Source organism: Marmota monax, unplaced genomic scaffold, assembly GCF_021218885.2.
Source record: "Marmota monax isolate L192 unplaced genomic scaffold, Marmota_monax_Labrador192_F-V1.1 WCK01_AAM20220418_F8-fsc00180, whole genome shotgun sequence".
In the NCBI taxonomy this organism is placed as follows: Eukaryota; Metazoa; Chordata; class Mammalia; order Rodentia; family Sciuridae; genus Marmota; species Marmota monax.
The window spans coordinates 3,761,685-3,776,389 of NW_026693881.1; positions in this window are offsets into that span (position 1 = coordinate 3,761,685).

Genomic DNA, 14,705 nt, shown 5'->3' on the forward strand with positions numbered 1-14,705 from the left:
TGCTGTCATTTGTTACTCAACAAAGATGCCAAAAACACATGTTGAAGAAAGTATTGATAACTTTTTTACAAAAAGCGATGAGAAATCTGGATATCCACAAGCAGAAGAATGAAAACAGATTCCTATATTTTGCCCTGCACAAAAGACAACTCAAAGTGAAATCAAAGATATAGACTTTAGAACAGAAATTTTGCAAATTATAGAAGAAAACACAGGATCAACACTCCAATATATTGGCATAGGCACTCACTTCCTTAACAAGACTGATAAAGCTCATGAAATGAAACTAAGAATCAATAATTTGGACAATCTCAAATTAAAGGGCTCCTGCACATAGCAAAGAAAACAGGTGCAAGAAGAGGCAGGTAACATAATAGGACAAGTGGCCCCTTTTGCCAGTGGCCCCTCCAACAAGGAATTAATATCCAGAATATATAAGGAACTCAAAAATCTCAACACCAAATAAACACACAACACAGTCAGTAAATGGGCAGAAAAACAAAAGAGACACTTCTGAAAATAAGAAATACAAATGGCTAACAAATATATGGCTGGGGGACTTCAAATCCTAGAAATCAGAGGAAAGGCAAATCAATACTACACTGAGATTTTATCTCAACTCCATTGAAAATGGTAATCATCAAGAATACACATAATAAATACTGGCGAGGATGTAGGGGGAAAGGAACAGTCGTACATTGTTGGTAGGTTTGCAAATTAGTACAACCACCAGAAAGCAGTGGGAATGTTCCTCAAAAGACTAGGAATAGAACCACCATATACCCAACTATCCCACTCCTTAGTATTTAACTGAAAGCACTGAAGTCAGGATACCATAGCAACACAAGCACATCAACACTTACAGCATTGCAATTCACAAAAGCCAAGTAATGGAACCAGCCCAGGTGCCCATCAACTGATGAATGGATAAAGAAAATGTGGTATATTTGCAGAATGGAGTTTTACAAAACAGAAAGAAGAATAAAATCATGGCATCTGCTGGCAGACAGATTGAACTAGAGAACATCATGCTAAGTGAAATCAGTCAGGTCAGAACATCAAAGGTTGAATATTCTCTCTCACTTGGGGAAGCTAAAAAATTAGAAAAATAAAGGCAAATCCCATGAAAATAGAAAAAAATATAAGAAGAGTGGGAAAGGGGGAAAGAAAAGGAGGGAAGAGGAATGGCATAAGGAAGGAAAGGTGCAATGAAATTGACCAAATTATGCCACGTAAATATATGAACAAACCACAGTGAATTTCAACTTTATATGTATCTAAAGGTACAAATTTAAAAAGATACACATGTACAGAAGGCAGATGAGTAGAGTTAAAGGAGCAGGGGGGAAAAAGAAGGAATGCAAAGAGAAGTACTGAGGACTAAACAGGCATGAAATATATTTGTGCATATAATCATGCCAAAGTGAACCAAAATCTTACATAAAACTATCATGCACTAACAATACCATTAAAATTTTAAATAAAAATTTTAAGTTCAGAAAAACAAAAAAAGATATATAGAGAGAACTTACAGCATAGGTGAAAATGATTGCCATCTACTCTTCTTTTTTAATTTTTTTTAGATGGACACAATATCTTTATCCATTTACTCATTTATTTTTGTGTGGTGCTGAGGATCAAACCCAGTGTCTCATATGAGCTAAGCAAGTGCTCTACCACTGAGCCACAACCCCAGCCCTTGCCACCTACTCTTCAGACAGATGATTAGTATCCAGAATATATTAGGAACTCAAAAAATCAACACCAAATTAATAAATAACACAACAAGTAATCAGAGAAATGAATTAAACATATACTTCTTTAAAAAGCAATACAAAGGATTCTGCACATAGCAAAGAAAAGAGTTGTAAGAAGAGGCAGCTTACATAAAGGGACAAGTGGCCCATATATGAAAAAAAAAATGTATGACGTCTTTAGCAATGAGGAAATGCAATTCAAAACTACACTGAGATTTCATCTCACTCCAGGTAGAAATACAGCCATTGAGATTACAAATAATATATGCTGGAGAGAATGAGGGTGGGAGGGGATGAGAACAATTTTACATCCTTAGTGGGATTGTAAATTGGTGCAAGCACTCTGTAAATCAGTATGGATGTTCCTCAAAAGACTAGGGAAGGAATCACCATATGACTCAGCTACACAACACCTTGGTATTTACCACAGAGAAGTAAAGTCAGCCTATCAGTGACAAGGGCACAGTCAAGTTCACAGCAGCACAATTTACAATAGCCAAACTATGGGAACAGCCCAGGTGTTTGCCAATGGCTGAATGGATGAAGGAAATATATATCAATAATGGAGTTTATTAGCCATAAAAATGAAGTCATATCATCTGCAGGAAAACAGATGGAACATAAGAACATTATGTTGAAACTAAGAAAGTCAAGGGTCATATGCTTTCTCTCAAATGTGGAAGCTAGAAAGGAAGAAGGGAAAGAAAGCTTGGGTGACCTCATGAAAAGCAAAGGGAGGCCAGTAGAGTAGAGAAAAGGGCTCACCGGGAGGGAGAAGGGAAAGAAAACACTGGGGAATGAATGATATCGACCACATATGTAACTACAAAATCCTCTACTTTAAATAAAAGAAATCCACCTATAATAGATAGAAAAGAGAAGAATAAATATATATGAAAGGACAAAAAAATCCCCAGCGTAAAGCAAACCCACACACCATATAGGTTCATGTTCTGTGTCTTGTGAGGCTGCATTACAGCTCTTTCACGTTCCCTCTCACCACCCCTGAATTCCATAATCCAAGTGCTATGGATACTTTTGTTTCTTTTCCATCTTCACTTCCTGGTTTGGGACCATACCTTGGAGACCTTCTTTAGTCTTAGCCATCACCTTGACACTCCTAGACTTCTCGGATGCACAATTTGTGAGAAACCCCCTCTTGACCTTTGTCTAGGTTTCATCCCTTTAGATACTATATTGGACTTCCTGGAGCTTTGCAAAAACCCAGTGATCACCCAGTGATCTAAGGCATAGTTATAGAAGTATAGGGCTTCTTAAGGAGGACTCCTTATACAAATTACTGGGAGACAGCAACTTCCCCATTATTTACAGGACCAACTCACAGCAACACTACTGGCTCTTTGATCTACTGCACAAGCACATAGGTCCCTTTGTCACTTGGCTTCACAGGGGCTTTTCCAGAGGCTCATTACTGATGGCAAGACCTACAAATTGACAAGGTGATCCTTCCAGGGCTCATGTCCCAGAAACAGTATCCCTAAATTGGGCCAGGATCCCTGGTGTTCCCTGATATAAATTACATCCCTGATGAGTTTCTGGAACTCACTTGATCCGTGTGGTTCCTGGCAGAAACAGGAGAGACCTAGAATAAGGCCAGCTAGGGGCCCTGCCTGGGTCCCTCAGATCTGATTCCTTTCAGGTGGTAGCTGATGTAGTTGATGTGGTTCTTCCTTTGTAGAAGCTCCTTCCTGGGACTGGCCCAGCCCACTCCAGGACACAGCTCCACATCCCTGCCTCCAGCTCCTGCCTGGTATGGGGCTCGCACCTTCCTGGTATGGCTGACCTGCTTTTCAGCTCAGCCTGTGCCTCCTTTTCCCAAACTCCAACCAGGTACATGGAGTTTGAAGCTGCAGAGGAAATGGAGGATCCAAGGATGCAATTGTCAGGGGTCTTCCAGTGCCAACCTCCTGTACCTCCGTGGATGGATATTCCAAGGCCTCCAGTCCCCAAGGCTGTTCAACAGCCAGGTGGGGTTCCCACGTTCCCACAGAAACTCATGATAGTGTCCAAAGTCACCAAAGGGTGACTAGGTCCAAGGCAGTCTGTTGTCCCAAGTAAGAACTTTTCCTTCAGTATGGGGGATTTGGTCTTGCAAACAGAATAGCCTTCTAGCACCTGAAGTCTCTGCCACCCCTCGTTTTGAACTGCATATTGACTGGGCCAAGTATGTAGCTCCTTTCTCTTCTTTCCTTTCCAAAGAACCAACACACCATCTTCCTGGGACTTGGTTGGGCCCAGACCATGGAATATTGTTGGCTCCAAATGTCCTCTCTCATGACTGTCCTATATGTTCCACCTGTGCGTTTTCATCTCCCTTGGGTCCTCAGGTCAGATTGTCCTGGTGCATGGCAGGCCAGGTTAGGTTCCCTGCCTTCTACCAAGTGTTTGGGATGAGGTTGGATCGCCCATCCATGATCCAGCTGGTCCTCCCTCTCCTAGTGTGCATTCTCAGACCACTCGTAAGGCATAGCATGCCTGCTCATTAGCAGTAAAACACAAGGAACCAGAGAAAAAGGTGTTTAAGATCAAAGCATCTGAGAAGATCCCACCTGAAGCCATCCAAGAGTACATGGACATCACGGATGAGCTATTGGGCCTACCAGCTTTGCCACATGGGAGCCCTCCCAGTTGTCCACACAAGAGCTTGCTGCAAACTTGGGAGAGGAAGGACTGGAGCATCAGCCAATAGAGGATTTATACCCAGATCCAAGTCTCCTGAGCTACGTTGATGAGGACTTTGTCAACAAGGTGGGCCACGCCTACAATCTTGGTGTCCACAAGGTTTTAGGACCTGTAGAATGGAGCTTCATAGCTTAGATTCTCAGCAGTGTTTTTTTATGGGATCATGTGTGTGTGTTTCCAAACATGTTTGCAGCTGGTGGTCGAGATTTAACAACCCCATATATGCATGGGGTTGTTATTGCCTCCTGTTCTCCTAGAAGTCTTCCTATATTGGGGCCATTGCCTTCCAAGGTCATTCATACTCTCTTCATTCTCCTCCCAGGTAGAGACCGCGGTTTACCCCACTTCCTGGAAGAATGGCTTTCCTCTGAACCATATATAAATTTCTTTGACCTAACAAAGAGCTGGAGCAGCAGGAAGGACTCCCCTCTGAACAGGTGAACAGGGACGGAGTGTCTCCCAGCAGACCAGGGGCAGGAGGTACGCCAGTTATCCAAGGGAGGCAGGGCACCTGATGACCAACTACAGGGACAGCAGGAGCACCAGGGTGTGGGAAGCCACAAAAGGTAGACAAGGAGAAAGGGAACCAGGTAGAACCATGGAGGTGGAGACGCCAGGTTTACTGGGGCTTTGGGATGGACATCAAGTGGATAAGGGAGAGAGGATTACCTGGGAGACCAGGAGACAAGGAGACAGAAAAGGTCGTGGCTGCGGGTGAACAGGGGAGCAAGGGGTAGCACGTTGATGAAGAAGGTACAGGACCCTAGTCACGTGGCCCACAGGACTTTGTCTGTCCCTATCCTGCCTGTGATTCATGGCTCCTTGAGTGTGACTTCTCCAGGATAGTTGATGTGGGGTAGGGGATGAAGGAGACAGAAGAGTCATGGTCAGGCTCAGGGTATCAAGCTGAAAGGAAGCCAGCAGGGTGGCCAGTAGAGCCTCAATTTGTCTCTCTGAGAGCAAGATGGGTGACAGCTCCACTTTCCATCTCCCATGGAAATATAATTGTCCCTGGTCCCTATGGCCCTTGTCATGCATAAATTTAGCCAGTGCCCATCATCCCCTCCTGCACTGGTGGAGAAGCACCTCTTCAGGTGCCCCAAGGTCATGTTACGTCCCAACTGGACCCAAGAGCTTCTGAGGCAGCTGCCAAACAATATGCAGAGAAACGTAAACACTGCACTGACCAAGGGGTCAGCACGCAGAACTGGCCCCCAGAGGTGGCTTCCAAGGATGTGAAGAGGTGCAGGAACACAGAGCCAGAACTTCTGGGTCCAAAGGACACTGCTATCCTCCTGAGCTGTCACGGGTCTTCCTGGTTGGGGGCAATTGGGTCTAACCATCCTCCCCAGAACCACAGATACCCTCACTAAACCTGGGGAACAAAGGCATAATGGGTTCCAGGAGAGACACTTCCTCTGGGTGGCCACATGGGATAGCCAATGGCTGCAGTGTGGACAATGACCTCCAATGCCTGGACTTCCTCCTAGTCTCCCAGCACTGTCTGCTGCCCTGGGCTCTGTGCCAGAGCCAGGGCCCTCGCATGGAACCCCTCTGCTCAGGAGACCAAGCACCCCAGGTCCCACCTGTCCAGACAGGCAGCCTCCTCCCCCATCCTCCTCCAGCTGCCATGTCCAAGAAGAGCGCTCTCACTGGACGCTCCCGCAACGTGGAAAAGATGCCTCACCCCAGGCCTCCCCTGGAGGTCACTGGAGGGAAAGACCTGCATCTGAAGCAGGTTCGAACCTCACAGCCTCAGAAGAGGAAGTGCAAGGCACCAGGCAACTCGAAGAAGAAAAGGAGGCTCTATGGACAGTAGGGCTGGTGGGTGGCCTCTGGGGTGGCTGCCCCTCAGGCGAGGTCTCACCCTGGTTTCATTCTGCACACCAAGAGTTCCTCCTCACTCAGGATGGTTCCTGCCAGTCCTTGGGACAGGGAAGGGAAGGGGATTGGGAAGGGGAGGGCAGAGGGAGGCTACTGAGAGGGAGGGGGCGGGATGTTCAAGCCTGGAGGGAAGATGGATCTTGTTGGCCTTGTGTCACTGGGAATAAAGGCAGATTTGCAGGAAAAATCTTCTCAGGCTGCTGCTTCTGCCATAGAGTCTGTGTAGCACCATGCAGTGAGAACTGAGAGGAGGAGGTAACTGGAGATGCCAGGCAGCAGGGCGCACAAGTGTCTGTCCACTGGGTCTTGCCTCTGGATTGAGGCTGGTCCTTCCACTGATCCTGGGAGAAAAGAGCCAACAAGCTCCCAGAACCCCACTCATCACCCCACTGAAAAGGGGTCACTTGGTTTAGGGGATCTTGTCTCTGTGCAAGGGTCATGGTCTGTGTCCCTTAAACATCTCTCTTACCAATCATCTGAGGGCCAGGCATGAAGAGGAATCACGAAGAGCCAAAGCACATCTCCCTTGGTGTTGGCAGCTCTGAGGTCTGAGGACTGACTCTCAGATCTTAGTGTTAATAGTCCTGACGTTGAACGTCAGTGACCCTCAGCTCCTAGTGGTAGCAGCTCTCCTGTTGCTTTCCTGGGAGCAGTAGCCAGCTACTTCCAACACTTCCCTGGAGATCATCTGACGGCCAGACCTAGCAGCTCCTGTAACTCTCCACTGCTCTGGGTCACTTTTTGGGCTCGCCACTCTCAGTCTGACCTGCCCAGTTTGCCAGTTTCAGTGCAACCAACTTGACCTGCTACAGTTGAGATGAAAGTCACGAATATAGAAACTCTACCCATCCCTAAGAGCCTTCATTAGCACTCATGCTGCTGCAGAAGAGAAAGTGTTAAAGGGAAGGTTTGCTTAAGGAGGTGAAGAAGGAATCTTATTTGAATTATAAAGGTGGCCTCAAGCATGCACAGTGTCCTTCCAGATACCTGCAGCATTTCTCCATAAGCACAGGCAAGAGAGTTTGCACACCAAACTAAGGACCATTGAAGGTCCCCAAAGAGGTGGAGTCATCCAGAGCTACCCCACTGCAGGGTGGAGTCATCTGGGGAGGAGTTGTTATGGAAACAGAAGACTCCAAATAACTGTGAGGCATTTGTGGCAGCCATGGCCATCACAGGCAGGGCCACAATTTTTTACCCACAGTATTTCTGCTTAGGCATGTGCAGGGGAGGGGCTCCTCACACACCAGACTGGGGACCACTGAAGGTCCCCAGAGGGGTGGAGTCATGTTGAGCCACTGCAGTGTGGAGTCATCTGGGAAGAACCTGCTATGGAAGCAAAAGTCTCCAAGTCCTGTGAGGTGTTTGTGGCAGCCATGAGCATCACAGACAGAAGCACAATTTTTTAATATAGTTCTTGAGAATTTTGGGCCCTGTTATCTCATTTGGATGGAGAGCTGATTTTAAGCCTCAAGCCTCTTGTGCCTTTAAACAGGTTTCTAGAAGTAAGCCTGGAAATAGTGTTATTTTTTAGACAGCTTCTTTCTCCTCCCATGAATGATGCTGGACAGTGAGTTTGGACTGATCCCCAGCATGGCCATGGTCTTCCTGAGTAGGTGGCCTGATGAGAGGACAAGGCCTGGCTTCTAGGGGAAGAAGTCACAGCACCCTAGGGAAACGTCAACTGACACCACCAGCAAGAACCACTCCCTCAATTACTGATGTGCTCTGCTTTCTGACGGTGACCACAGGGACTGGCCCCTTGTGGATGCATGCCCTTTGTTAGCTGCACCTTCATTGAAACTCAGTTGAAGAAGCTCCTCCTGGTCTCTCTGCACTGGGTAGGGTTGGTCAGAGTCTCCTGTTTCCCGGGACCTTGGCCAGCCTGTGCCATTGCTAGTCAACAGCTGAGCCGTGGTCTGCTAACATCTTAAAATTTTGTTTTAGCTCATTATAAAAAAACTTTAGGAAGACCTTCTCATGACACACATCACTCATCAAATATTAGAATTCTAAGGTTTTCAGTAGGCTTTCGTAGACTTTGCCTCCATATCAGCAATAAATTCATAGACATAGGCAAAGAGGGCTGAACTGAGGGAAGGGGTCTAGAGAGATGCTCTAATATAGGGGGCAGTTATGAGGGGCTGGAGGGACTGCTATCCAAAAGGAATTAGGTCTGCGGAGTGGGTAGGAGCCCTCCTGGTTAGAGACCTGTGTGAACAAAGCCATGAAGTCTCTCAATTCTCTTCAGAGCAAAAGAAAGCTACAATATTTTTGCATGAGAAATTCATTGTGGGCTGGGGCTGGGGCTGAGCAGTAGAGTGCTCACCTAGCAGATGCAAGGCCCTGGGTTCCATCCTCAGCACCACATAAAAATAAATAAGTAAAATAAAGGTATTGTGTCCAACTATAACTAAAAATAAAAATATTTTTTAAAAAGAAATTCATTGTGAGCACTTACCACCAAGTGGAATAGAAACCCTTAGGGAGTGGGCAGTAGTAGGGTGGTTTAGGCCTGGGGATGGGTGAGAAGGAGACATTGGAAGAGACAATTGATAGATGAGTTAGCTTTTGGTCACTGTGACAAGATACCTGAGAAAATCAAGTTGAAAAGAGGAAATTTAACTTTGGGTCCTGGTTTCACGGTTTGTATCTTTGTTACATGGTAATTTGGACACATTGCTTCAGTCCAGTGGGAGAGCACTACACTATGGCAGGAGCCGTAGTGAGAATTCCTCTTGACCTCATGGCTACAAGGAAACAAATTGGAGGACATGGTCCTCTGCACATCAAGAGCACCCCACCCTCATGACCTAACTTCTTTCCATTAGGCTACGAAATGGGACTTTAAGTAGACCAAGAACTCAAATTCAAAATGGTCTTTATTAACTAAAATAATGGCAGATGTAAAGTGCCCTGCGACCCCACGGTCTAGGGGCTCATGGGAAAGACCCCCGTAGTTAACAGTCTCCTGAACTGACTGGCACTACCCTAGTGAGGAGTTTATATAAATCTGAGTGACACTGTAGCGTTCAGAGTACGGAATACTCTGAGTGGGTGCTGCAGAATCACTGGCCCGGCTCCCCACAGAGCCGAATTTGGAAGACGCTGGTGCAGTTGGGTGTGGAGGGGGCAACGAGGCTGGTCTTCTCCCTTTGGGTCCTTCTCCCCACTCCAGGTTTCCCACCAGCCTTCTATTATCAAAATAGGCTCTTTCCCCTAGCCGGCCGCCATATTGGTTTGCACATAGTCTCATTTATATCCTACTGTGTTTTCTTGGGGACCCATCAAGGTCATCCTCTTCCACTTTTGTAAATTAACATGTTTTCCTCAGAACATAATTACCCTCGAATCTGAGGATGAGTCATCATGGCAAATGGTCTTTCTCATTTTTATCCACTTTTAAATGGATTATGACCAGCCATTTCCAGGGAGCTTGAGTTCTGAACTTGCCCCAGAATTTGGCCTGATACTCCGTAGGCTCTATCCGCGGGCACAATTAAAAGGCTGTCATTCAATCCATCCCGTGTTTACCTCTTGAGGCCTGTGGGACTAACTGCAGGCATCCACTGCGTGCTCAGTGTGGGTGGTGTGCCCTGCATGTGTTTTCCTGACATCTGATTGTTCCGTGGGAGCCTTCACACTCCTTTCACAGTGAAGTGTGTATAAAAAATGGGCTTAGTTCAGAGCAAGGCTGGGAGGGTCTTGGGCGTTACAGATGGAGACGGAGAGGAGAGGAGCTCGCAAATCCAATGCCATGTCTGCCTCAGGCGGATCTCAACTGTGTATTTTTTTTTTCCCAAGAGCATTAAATGAAAAGGCAGCTGTCCCAGACACTCCAGCCTGTGACCACACACAACATCAGCTCCCACCAGTTGGCACCCAGTGTCTGCCGTACATGGCGACCTTTCAGAAGCTGTCTGAGGACCGTCCACCAGAGTTGGACACACCGAGGGCTCACCAGTCATGCGCACCCAACCCCATTTTATCTGCCACCAACACCATGGACAGCTTAGCTGGGATTCTGTCACAAAGCCACACTGGCTTCTTTGGGAGCAGCCATTCATAAGAAGAAGATTGTTGGTGTCAGCTGCCCAGTGGAGCGGCCTGCGGGCTGCACAAGGCAGACTGGGTGGGTGGGTGCTGCATCTGTTTTCTCCAGGGAGTGGCCCTGGGTCCTCACACGCCTGGTGACAGTCATGCCTCTAAAGACAGTGCTGTGAGAGTGACACATGCGAACCTGTGTTTATAGCAGCATAATTCACAACAGTCACATTATGGGACCAGCCCAGGGCCTGTCAACAGGTGAATGGGAAAAGAAACATGAGAGAAAAGAAACATGGAGTTTTATTCGGCCATAAAGAAGAAAGAAACTGTGTCATTTGCTGGAAAATGAATGGAATTGGAGAAAATCACATTAAGTGAAATCAGCCAGACTCAGAAAATCCAGGGTCATATGTTTTCTCTCACATGTGAAAGTTAGAGAGGAAAAAAGGAGGCGGGGGGAATGTGTGTGCGTGCGAGGCCTGTGGAGAGTCCCAGGAAAACAGAAGGGACACCGCAGAGAGACAGCTGGCCTGGAAAGGAGGGGGAGGGCAGGGCGAGGCTGGGAAATGAAACTGACCAGGTTCTGTGCGTAACAAGCCCCACTGTTCCCTCTGACTACAGCGCACTAATTTAAAAACACAAAAGGAGAAAACAAAAAGTGTCAGGGACTGTCACTAAGGGCCCTACCAAAAAGCAGAGTGGACCTCAGTGAACCCTGAGTTAACACCCCAATGCTCCAGACCCCCACACACGGGCAGCTACGGATCTCAGTGAGCTCACAGATCCAACCTGTCCATGACAAGACTCTTCCACCTCTCCAGTCCCTTCTCTCTGTGCCGCCAGCCCAGTCACTGGCCACCCCATCCGTCGGACACTTGGACAGGTGCCTGCTCTCGCCCACCCATCACCCACCCATCAGCAAGTTCAGCCTTTGGCCCTCTGAACTCTCTCAGGTCCATCCTCTTCTATCTCAAGGTCACTATCCTAGTCCAAGTGGCAACTTCTCTCTCCCAATGGAACTTGGATGCCTTCCTAACTGGTCAGCCACTGCCCCTTCCTCTCCAGCCGGTCTCCACTGTACTCTACGGGGATTATTTACAACATAAGTTATGTCACTGCCCTGATGAGAGCCTTCCAATCACTCCTACTAGTCTCAGGACCAAGATCAGTTCCCAGGTGCTGTGTGGCCTGTCCTCTGCCCTTGACTCCCAAGGACTTTAATTGATAAGCTCTGACTTGCCCTTCAGATCTCAGCTCAAAAGTCCCTTCTTCAGAGTCCTTCCAAGACCATGGCTGGTGGCCTGTCCCAACTGCCCTCGGCTTCACACCCTCAGCAGGAGTTCTGTGACTGTTGATGGTATCTTGTCACCACCCCTGCACTGCAAGTTCCAAGAGGGCAGCACCCATGGCCCAGAGGAGTGTAAGGTACAGGGTGGGCCTTGGCACATCTTAGTTCAATAAATAAGTATAAAAATGAAGAAATGCAAACCTGCCCACGGTGAAGACCATCCTGACATTATTATAGAAAACTACGCGGTTCCACATTGTCTTGAACTCGTGACAGCGCACGATCTTGGCTTTGCCGTTGGAACACCAAAGCCAGCAGTGACTGTCCTTTTCTTTCTTGTCTCAAGCTGAAGAGCAATTTCCCCACAGCGGTTAGTTAAACATCTGAGGAAACCACCTGTCGGCTTTTCAATTGGAGGTTTCCCTTTATTCTATTCATCCAAGTTTGGAATCTGTGGAACCCAGAATTGGACTTCCCGAGCAGTTTGTAATTTCTGTCAACTAATGTAGAGTTTCCTTTGCCTCAGACCCTCAACGCAGTCCTGCCCAGCTACATCTGCAGAGCAGCCACCTACCCCCTCCTGATTGTGGGTCTGGAGACAGCGTCCCTGGAGCCTGAGACGTGCCTGCCTCCACTGATTTCACGGAAAGCTCGTCAGGCCTGATTCTAGAAAACCCGGCTCTGGGGCCTGACCAGGTTGATTTGGGATTTCATGGGCCCAGGATTCTGACACGCCCTGTCACAGCAAGAACGGCTCATATTCGCGTGTCCCTTCCCACTTTGGGCACTGCCTTGACATCAGGGATGACCAGCAGAAGCAAAAACAGCATCCTGGGTGTCACAGACGAGGGCCGAATGCACAGGCATCAAAAGCCCTCGCGGGGGCTGGGTCAGGTGTGACATCTGATGTTGGCACGAAAGACTCCGCTCCACTTTGCTCCAAGTGACAGTCTCCACTGTATTTTTTAGAGGCCACTCTATCAAGGCCTGCGTGCAGAGCTATAAATAAGAATCTTCTAGTCATTGTGTACCACAGGCAAAGCCATGAGTAGTGAAAAGAGATGTGGCCTGTGGTTGTAAGGCCCTGGGACACTTGACACCGGGTCATCCACTCTGTGGGTTTTCAGAGTGTGTTGACTGTCCAAAGTCTGGGAGGTGGCACCACATGATAGTAAAAAACTGTCTGGGGACATGCAAACCCTTCAAGTCCCAGCCCAGAAGCCACGTCCCAGGCTCAGCCTCCAACATCTGGAATGTCCTGTGCAGACACCACCTTGGAGCTGAAGCTGAAGGTTTTCCAGATTTTCTGCAGAGTTCCACTTAATCCTGGGGGGAGGGGGGATTTAGGATGGATGCCCTCTGCCTCCCCAGGCTTACCCCCAGGGGATTCCTCCAAAGCCTGCTGTCCAGCCCTCCTCAGGGAGAAAGTGGTGAAGAACAACACACTAATCTCCTGGATCAAAGGGAGGATCAAAATGCAAAAGCTCCCTCTGCAGGAGCAGTGCGTGCTGAGATGACTCCTCAGCCTTTGGCCCAGGCGGTGTTGAAAGAAAGACAGGCGCCCCGCAGTGAGGTCACCAGCCAAAACCTCCTCACACCTGTCCCTTCCCACCACCACGGCGCCCAGCCTTGGCCCCACTGAGCCAAAGGTTCCACTGACCAAAAACGTCCTGCACCCCACATTTCCCGTCTCCCGGTAGGCTTCCCTGTTTCTGCATCTACAAATCTGCTTTTCGTCACCTCCACCGCATTTTCTCTTCCGTGCCTCACTCCGTGACCCCCGCCTCCTCTCCTTTGGCCCAGCTCATCTGTTTCCATGTCAGCGACCACAGATCCCCTGGGAAAGAACACACGGGTAGCTCTGCTTCTTTCTCACAGCGACACAAACAAGCGCATTCCCCCAAACGCTTGTAACCCACCTCCTCGGAGATTTTCCAAAATCCCTTCGATTAAAAATAAGAAACCTTCCCCAGGCTCCGTCATCTTACCTCAGTAGTCTCCCCTTCTACGGGTTCTGAAAGGACTCCCAACTGTTCTACCGGGAACAAAGTATTTGATTGTTGTTTTCTTTGTATTTTTTCATGAATTTCTGACATTATCCTCATCACAATTATTACTTGGCATTGATTTCCATTCTGATCCTTACTTATGAAATCCTCTCTCCCGACGTAAGCACTTCTGTGCTTGCATTTCCTTCAATTAGTGGTTTGATTGTCTGATCTTAAGTTTGTCAGTGTGCAGATCGTTTCCACTGATTTCTGTGTTTCACACTTGGTACCTGCTCCCTTTTCCCTTCATGGGTCTTCAGCATGGTGACCTCACTTGAGGACACAGTGTGTGTGTGAGGGCATCAAGATCACTGTGGTCAGGGGTCAGAATCCTCCCAGAGGCACAGGGTAACTCTGATTGTTCATGCATATGTTCTGTCCTTGAACTGTTCCTGACTTTTCAGGTAAAATCAATGCCCTCAACATCCACACACACGGTCACACACGTGCACACACATGGTTACACACGTGCACATATACATAGTGGCTGTGGAGAAACGGTAATGACTGTTTGAGTGAAGTTCTCAGGAGCTGCTAGTCCACTATTGGGTTCTTCCGTAGTCCAGCCCTTCTAGTCTAAAGCATTCCTGCTGTTAAGATTTTTCATGATCATGCATTTGCAAGGATTCACTTAGCAAACTTAAGGCTGAAATCATAGAACCAGTGAAAAGGGGGTGAAAGGAGCACAGAGCGATGCTCGCTGAGTTGGAAGGCACCATGCAACTTTCTTCAATCTGGCTGCAAAGTCTGGCCTTTGGCTGGAAATTAAATCAGCCTCAATTGGCTGGGCATTAAGTAGGAGGAAGACTGCTGTGCTTGGCTATGGTCACTCATGGTATGTATGAGTCTCTGTCCTGCAGCAACAACAGCAGGGGCCGAAGGTACTCTCTGAGCCCTGGTGGTGGCTGTAAGGATTCTGTCCTATCTCAGTCCCTTCATCACTCAGTGACTACAAGCCTGACTTCCTGGTGATTCAGA